This window comes from Nothobranchius furzeri, chromosome 15 (genome assembly GCF_043380555.1).
Source record: "Nothobranchius furzeri strain GRZ-AD chromosome 15, NfurGRZ-RIMD1, whole genome shotgun sequence".
NCBI lineage: Eukaryota > Metazoa > Chordata > Actinopteri > Cyprinodontiformes > Nothobranchiidae > Nothobranchius > Nothobranchius furzeri.
Window position 1 is genome coordinate 32,690,780 of NC_091755.1, and position 9,425 is coordinate 32,700,204.

Genomic DNA, 9,425 nt, shown 5'->3' on the forward strand with positions numbered 1-9,425 from the left:
ACTCTCCACACTTCAGTGCATGCAGCCGCGATAAGCAGCGCTCGTCACCTCAGTCTGGACAGGGGTGGGAGGTCGTTGGGTTTAGAGAGCACAGTGACTCCTGGAACGGTTCAGCAGCCTTCACAGCCCCGCCCAGGCTGGGATAGGGAGACAGAGTTGCCATGGCGACGGCAGCATTCCACATTTTGGGGGGGGGGGGGGGGGAGGTATTCGTTTCAACCTCACAGGCTCAAGGGCACCAGATTCAGATAAGAAATTGTTTTGGGGCCAGACAGAGATAATTTCCTCTCTATCTTAGAGTTCGGTTGGTCCTCAACCTCTCAAAATCCAATAATGGCATAAATTAATCTATCACAATTCGTGCTGATTCGTCCACTCACTCCTTGATCGGATCCATCTTTTGTGCCAATGCATGAATCTCAGCCAAAGTTCCAAGCTTACGACTCGTCTCGACAATTATATGAGTGTGTGCATTCACAGCGCGGTGTAATCCATCCCTGAGCTCCGGGAAAAAGCCAATATTCCTCAACAGCTCGTTCATTTTCCGGTAAGCAAAGTATCTCCCAGGCCAAAAAGCAGGAAACCTGACACCAACACCAAGATGGAGAACAAGAGGGAGAGAAAATTATTCAGGCAATACTGTATGTCCTTAGACCTGATCAGGGGAGGACTTTCTTTCTCTCTGACCCACAATACTGCAGACAGAACCAGAACTTTCCTCTAAAGCCTTCTCTGCAATGAGGGTCCTTGTACCTGGCTGATATCTCCCATAACGTTCACAAATACTAATATGAACCTCTTTCTTTTGCTCCTTCAGCTACATAACATTTGGTACTTTATTGGGTCAGGAAGTGACCCAAAACTGGACGTCTCAGCTTGGTTAGTCAAGTTTCTGACCAACATGAAGGGAACAGAACAAGCTTTTGGAGGGCTGCAAATTAAATAAATACCTTTTCTCAATGCTGTTTTCAAATGTGATGTTCTGATGTTCAACGTGCAGCAGATGCCTCATGATTTGAAGTTAAATCAGAAGATAAAGAAACCTTTAATCCACTCTAAGTTGGAGGGTGATGGTGGCGTAATCAGAAGGTTGCAGGTTCAAGCCCTGCTCAGTCTGTTGCAGTATTTGTGTCCTTGAGCAAGACACTTAACCCGCCTGACCTACTATTGGCGGCCAGAGGGATCGGTGGCACCAGTCAGTGTGTGTGTGTGTGTGTGTGTGTGTGTGTGTGTGTGTGTGTGTGTGTGTGTGTGTGTGTGTGTGTGTGTGTGTGCGTGAATGATTGTGTTGTAAAGCACTAAATCAAATACAGGCCATTTACCAAGTGTTCTGTGTTGTATTTTCTCCTGCAAATTCAAAATGCAGTGAGAGACAAATCAAACTAACTGAGAAAGTTCAGGAAGAAACTCGGATGGGACCACTTGCCGCCTAATTTCTCCCCCAGTTTTTTAAGACAGTCCTACCCAATCAGAGATGAGGATTACTGTAAAGTCTCTGACACAACTTGTCAGTGACTCGGTGCAATCTGCTGGGTTCCTTATATAGGAGACTTTTACCTAATTGGCTTAATGAACTGAACTCAATTGGAATGTTTTATTTTGTGAAGGGTCTTGAGACGACTCTTGTTGTGATAGGGTGATGTAAAAATAGAATTGAACTGAATTGAAAGAATGCTTCAGTTTGAATTCTGACCCAGTCTATACTTTGGATGTGGTCTGATGTGAACCGCAGAGCTTGGTGTTTTCTGAAAGTAGCGTAAAACGACTCGAAGCATAAAGTTAGCGTAAGCTACACAACGCCACGCTTCTGGGATGGATCTTAAATGTGCTGCTTTGCGGCCGGTGGAAACACACCCGTCCACTATGACGGTGACTAATTGCTACGCTTAAAGAGAGTTACACAATGCTTACGCATCCGGTGGAAAGGCCCAGTTAAACAGAATGCTCAGGGGGAGGAGCCAAATATATAGGATAGAAAAAAAACTGGATGTGCAAAAAAGAAACAAAATTTTCTTTTTCTCTTTTGCAAATTACAAAACATGCAGTTAAACAATGAACACTAATTATATCATATAATAAAATAGCGTGTCATGTGATTTATGCCCCATACTGGTATACTGTTTTTTTGTTGTTGTTTAAAAGTTTTAATAAACCAAACCGATGTTATCTCATCACGCCTGTTCAAAACTTTTCATTTAATCCTTAAGTTCTAATTTGCACTAGAAAGGAACAAAAGCAGCTGCCTCTGATCCTGCAGGAGAACCTTTAAGCAGTCTGGGAGTTGCGTGCTCTTAAACTCGACTTCAGCTCTAAAAAAGCCTGAGGGAAAGTGCGTGCCTTGAAAGACTTTTGTCTTTCTTGTCATTCTGTGGGGCGATCACGCTTGTTGCTATGTTCTGTTCCCAGCTCTTCCTCCCTCCTTCATGCTTCGTTAATGCGGGGAATCTGCTGGGTAGCGAGGCGGATGCGGAAAAGTCACAAAGGGACAGAGAAGGGGAGGAAAAAAGCAGCAGGGAGGGAGAGAGAGAGAGAAAACAGAGCATGCATGACAGCGTGTCGGTGGCATTAGGCCTGAGCAGAGCCAGCGTGTCCTCGCCGGAGCAGGAAGACTGTTGATTCATCTGATTGCAGATAAGGCCTTGTCGCCCTTGTCCTTATTTCTGTCTCACATAATCCTCTGTTCTTACATGGTTTATAACAGATTCAGAACCAATCCTCTGCCCTCTTTATCCTGCATTGTTGTCCCAAACCAGCTCCACTGATTAGAAATGAAACATCCAGTGCAAATATTTCAGAATGCAACCAACTACATTATAAACATATTTCATTTAGCTTCATTTGAGTTTGTTTTATTTTATTAGAAGAAATACCTCCTCATTGGGGTAGATCTAAAGCAATCATATTTTACAGCTGCATTCTGAAATGAGAGGACACGTTTTATTTTAAACTACATCTTTATCTCATTTTCTCTCATATCAGGAAGTTGATTCATTATTGCAAGCAGTTATTTAAAAAGTACGTATTTCTTTTAGAAAACTGTGTTTCAGAGTCTGTTCTAATATCAACAGATGATGACATCCCAGCAAGAAGGTTTCTGCTGACCCTAACCCTAACTGTGAAATGTCCACGATGTCCTCTGGCAGTGGAGACACAAACGTCTCTCTGCTGCCTAGAGTTGGTTTAGATGCATCTGGGCTAAAGAAGAAAATCTCAATAGCTGAAAAGTTTAAAGCAGCATGTTTGATATTGACACATAAATGTATGTATTTTTCTTGAAATTGCACTTTTTTGCGTCTTCTTTCCATTTATTCTTTCTGCGAATGTCATAAAACTATATATTAAAATAACGTTTTTCCTGCTTCTCCACCTACAGGTCGAAAGCAGAATTACAAACCAGCCGCAGGCGTTGCAGATAGCGATGTCGTCCAATAAGATGTTGTACTTTACATGTTTTGAAGCTGAAACCAACAAGTTTATGCTAACTTGTTTTAGCTCTTTGCTTCACCCCCAAAGACGTTACTCTTATTTATACTTCCAGGCTCCACCAGAATACAAACTTCATCTTGCACTTTTTATTTAGAGTTGGCGAACTGAAACAGCTAACTGCCATCCTTTATGAGCTTGCAGTACAGTGAAGACATCGAGCAGACGTCCCACTAGTGCCTACCAGAACCACCAGTTGTTTACTGGCGTTTCTGACCAGTAGAGGGCTGCAGAGTCAGGGGCGTGTCCAGTGAGTGGCCTGGGGTAGCACATGCCACCCTTAGAATCTGATTGGCCACCCCAGGTGCCACCCTACTAAGTTCCAGTTTAAATTGACTTTATATTGTCGACAAAAGGCTTGAGTTGTAAACTCCAGAAATAGTGTGTGGTAGCATGCACCTTTAACATTGTCTTCTAGCCCAGGCATACAGAACATTTCTGTAGTATTAATATTATTTATTATTTTTTCATATTCACATAAATAGTATTTAGAGTCCCACTCAACTCCAGTTGGTGGCAATAATGCAACAAAAAGTGACTTGCTAACCACCACAAAACTAGAAGATGAATAGAAAAAAATGGTGACTGTGCAATGTGAAATTCCAAAATTCACTAGAAAGTAAGTAAATACATAAAAAAAATGTATAAATAAATAAATAAGCATAACCATTGGTGACACCCATGCATAAACAAGTGCCCCACATGGGCCACCCCATTTTAAAAGTCCTGGACACGGCTCTGTGCAGAGTGTCGTCCCATGTGAAGCTACTTACGTTTCTGGATCAAGAATCACTGAAACTTGTCTAAAATGAATAGCTTAAGGACATTAAACACTCTTCAGAGTTGCTTTAACAGCTGTGCATCATATAAAAAGGCGACCAGTAAAACAAGCACCATGATGTGTCAACGTGGCCATGAATGCAGCACAGCCGCTGTTAACCTGGGATATTTAATGTGGCGTGTGTGTTTACGAGTGTTTGCTACAATAGCCTTAAAATAATGGAGGGTTTTGAAGTGGCTAATCCCAGCTGGTGATGGAAAAAATAGCCCCCCCTCACCCTCTATTTTTGCCTCCAGTGTCCTCAGCACTCGAAGCATGCTTCGTCCTGAGCTCCATCTTAGGCCCCCAACACCTCATTACCATTCTGCAGCACAGTTAGCATAGCTAGAGAAGCGTTTCCCCTAATGAGCAAGGGCGGGTCAAAAGTTCATATAACTGACAGCTTTATAAGCAGCTCAGCATTTCCTCAGCTTTTGCTAATAAAACTTTTTTGGGATGATGTAAATCTTTGGTGCCGCAACTGCAGACTTCATGAACTACAGTTGAGCATTTAAAGATAAAACTCTTCATTTCTGTGTGCATATCCGTAATTGTTGGCTGGAAGAGGAGAAATTACAGACAATAAACAAAGTGGGGTTGCTATAAAAACTCATAATTAATCTTTTAAAAAGCTAATGTTTAACCGCCTTGATTAACAGGTCAGCAGGTTTTCAGCTCTAGTGTGGTTTGACCTCCTCTCTATACCCATCTTTGATGCTGTTATATAGATTTGTTTTCACCAAACAATAAAAGTTAAGACTATTTCACTTTGAAACTAAGCATAATTACAGATGCGGAACTCGCGTCTCATCTAAATCTGTTCATTTCTCCATCAGAAGCATGTTTTACCATAAAAAATGCTGCAGTGAGACATAAAAGCTGACAGCAAACAACTGCACAGTTTACAGCAACGACTCCGGCCTGAGAGAGACGAACGGACCCAACGGGGGAAGAGAGGTTTCTATTTTAGTTCCCATCTGACTGCGTGACCCTTCACAGCCTTGTCTGGAGCTGACCCTGCCGGTCGCCGGTCAATACCATCAATCAGCCTCAGCTGTTGGGTCAATCACAATGAGCTTTTCTTTCTAACATATAATTTAAAATTCTGTGTGCAGGAACAATAGAAACTGCTCACAGCCGTGACCTCGGCCTTTAGACTTCCCAAACTCTGATCGTATTGGCTCAAATAGGAATGGATTCTTCATCATACCTTCAGCAACTTATAGCAAATATTTTACGTTATAGTTGTTTTCATAGATTTAATAGTTTTAAATAATGTGATAATATAGAAGATTATATTATAGTTATGTCAGAGTCGCTGGGTCTGTGAAGGTTTGAGCAATAAAGCCCACCATCCTTTAAAGATTTAATAACTGTAAAATGATAAAAGTCAGTTGGCCTAAGGGGATTTAAAAAAAAGCACAATTCATCATAGAATATGTGCACGGTCATGTAAAAGTTAAAAACAGTCATGTGTACTTACAAGGGTGTAATTTTTCTTAACTGCTTTAAGATCAGAAAAAGGAGGAAAACCTCTAAATATATGTGTCCAACCTTTTTCTGATGCCTACTTTCAGATAAAACCTTTAAAATAAATAAAACTCGTCCAAAACTCAACTTTTGGTCTGTTTTTTTTCTTCTTTTTGCTATTTTAGAAAAAAGGAACCATTTAAAACCCTATAATTTCATCCTAAACTAGCAAAGTCCAGTATATTTAATCCGGCTGAAGCACTGGGGACAGGTGATACTGACAGAACCCCCTTGAGGTAAAAGCCAGGTGGAAACAGGGCCGGCTGGCTGGTGGGAGGGGTGCGAACAGACACCAGGACATCATCTAGAGGCCGCAGAGTCCACCTGCACTCATGTGGAGTTAAACAGACCTCACCAGCAGCTGGTTAAACAAAACACACACGCAAAAAGCCTCCAACCTCTTATTTATAACCTCGCCCACACAGCAAAGAAGGAGAGCCGAAGACGCAGCCGCAGACAGACAGTAACAGCTGGTTATGAAGCCACAGTGCTCAGGTCACGTGGCCAAAACTGCATAAAATGACACCAGCAGTGACATATTTCTAAATTATTTTATGTTAATCTAAGTTAAATGGCTAATTACTGAAAAATTTTAAAATTTCTGAACCTACTTTTTTTATGTTCCCTAAAATTCAAAAGATAAAGAAACTTTCTATTCAGAGGCTGAAACAACCTGTTCAATGAGGTGGTGAAGTGTGAATTCATGAATGCAACGAGCAAAATTAGTTATGATGCATAGTGTATAAAACAAGTATCTTATTAGGCTAAATAAATATGAAAATAATACATGCAAAGAAATTTTTAAACATACTTTTAAATTTTTTTGTACAAAACACTTCAATCCGGTGTGTGTATGTGTGTGTGTGTGTGTGTGTGCGTGCGTGCGTGCGTGTGTGTGTGTGTGTCATCACATCTTCGGTCTTGACTTTATGTAACTGACCCATCTGACCAGAGCTAAAAGATGATAGCTGTCTCGTTGGCTTCAGATGAAAAGAATGGCCACAAGACAAGCAAATCCTTTAGATGTTGTCGATGTGGTAGAAATTAAATTAAGTGCCAGACGTAAATCCGTTCTGTTGGTTGGAATTAGTGTTTTTAAGTGCATCATTTATAGAAGACCCACTTGTGCATTTTCTAACAGCACTGCAGCAAAACGTGCAGAGTGCTTTAGTTGAGGCTCTGTGCAGCTCGTTTATATTTAAAATAAAATCTCAGCAGTGGTGTTTTCCAGTTACAGCCCTAAATGCACGGATACACATGGCATTATGAAAAACGTGTAAAATGCAAATGACACAGAAAAAAGGTGTTGACTCAGCTTGTACCAATATGCGACAAGTCAAATTTTGCAAAGAATTTCACCGCAACAACCTGTTTTACCATCACTCTGTGGTAGATGTGATAACATGAGCAGAAATAAGAAGTATTGTTTTCTTAGATGCATTTAAGCTCATGATGTGCCTTTACCTTGTCTCCTCGGATCCATGCGCGCTCGGTGTTGGAGCGACAGCTTCCTCAGGCTCTTAAAACTGTGGTCGCGCTTTTGAATCCCCCAGGAGGACCGAGGAGGTCTCCCGTTTCCTCCTGCAGAGCCCAGTCCCTGTGGAGCCGCTGGTGTCAGATCTATTCCACACGGGACAGCGGGAGCGCGCAGCGGGCATGCGCAACGTGCCAAAAATCAATGGGTTTAACAGAGAAACTGAAAGCAGCTCTTATATTCTTTATTTTAAAGAGAAACAAAGGAAATCTCGATAGAAAAAAAATAATTTCCTGTCTTCTTCCCCGCATAAGGATGTTTGGGATCATGCCTCTTCATTCCCATGCCCATATTTGGGATTTCATCATATTTTCACGTACATTTTTGCTTGAGCCTCTCCAGAACATTTGAGTTTTATTTTGTCATTGGTGAACACAAACGTGGAGCTCCTTTTGGGTTTGTTGTATGTGTTGATTCACACTCTCTGTCTGAGATGCTTCACATGCCACTGCTGTTTACTCTGCTGCTTCCTTTCTCATGGGAACGATGAAGAGCAGCTTATTATAACACGACTAAACGGAAGTTCCTTTGGAGAGCAGGCTTTGTGTCTCTTGTTTGATGGTTTTATTTTTCATGATTCATGCATTTATAAAACTGAAGGAAGACATGGGTTGTTGTTCTCTGTAAATCCTGATTTAGTCATTATTGTTATTTCTGGTAAATTTGTTTTATACAATAAAAAAAAATAAAAAGACAAACCAACTTCCTGCCCAGATTGCAGGAAACCTGAAACTCCAGCTCATTTTTTATTATTCTGCCATTATTTAACTTTATTGAATTGTTTGATTTGCTGATTTTTTACTTTACAACTTTTAGACTAAAACCTTCCTCTAATATAACTACGGAAAGAGATTAGGGTCACTGAAATAAAAGAAAAAAGAATTCTGACTTTAAAGAGCAAGTTACCCTGAAATTGACTCTTTTATGTGTGTGTGTGTGTGTGTGTGTGTGTGTGTGTGTGTGTGTGTGTGTGTGTGTGTGTGTGTGTGTGTGTCAGTCACTCCTTCAGCGCAGCTCTCTTGGTCTGCCAGGGAAAGCCTCCTTTTGGTACATTTTTTAAACAGGAAGTGTGGGTGGAGGATCACTCTGGTAGGGGGGTGACTTGCTCTTTATTCTCAGTATTCTGACTCTGATCTCAGAATGTTCACTTTTATCTCAGAAGTCAGAACTCTAAAAAAACTAGTCAAACAAAATTAAAATTCTGACATTATAGTCAGAACTATTTTCCTCCTCGTTTTCTTTTCAGTGGCCCTAATCCTCTTCTTCACAAAACCCCTTCTCTTTCAGTAAAAGTATAATTCATGAAGGCAGGTTGTTGTGTGTCCTAAACAATGGTTTACAATTTTAATTCATTTGAGGTGAAATTTAAATATGTAGTGTGTTAGGAATCTTTATTGAAAAGTGCAAAATATCTGCAATGAATTTTGTAATTACTGGTCTCAGCACAAGAACCTAAATATGGAAGAATCACTTGTTAAAACGTGCAGTTTCTCATTTAAACAAAAAATGATGCTTCTGAATTATGTTGGTTTAGTGTGTATTGTTGTTTAGTTTCTGTTCTATGAAATCTAATACATTATGACGTTTATCCAATTGTAACCACTAGATGGCGCTAGTTGTTTCAACATCCAGACATCTCACAGAGAATCAATCACAGCATCAAATATATTTTTTAGGATTTTATTGAGCTTTTTTACTACAACACAGAGGTTCACATACAATAGAGCATAGTGACGGATCTATATTTACAGATAATCTGCAGGGTGATGCTTTACATAGAATGATGTCGAGGCTGCCGCAGAGGCTTACAGAAATAAACAAAAGAAGCTTTTCTCTGAGTAACGCTAGCGTGCATCTCAGTATGTCATGACACGCCATCCTACTTACAAGATTAACAATATATAGCACATGTATTTCAGATATGATGAAGGTGACACACGCTGTACAGGGACTGACCAGGTTTCCTCTGAGGTGTGCCAGAATGGAGATAAAAATGTACAATGTCATACTGATCATGATTATTTTACTAATTCTCAAAGCAGACATGTCAGTTTGATT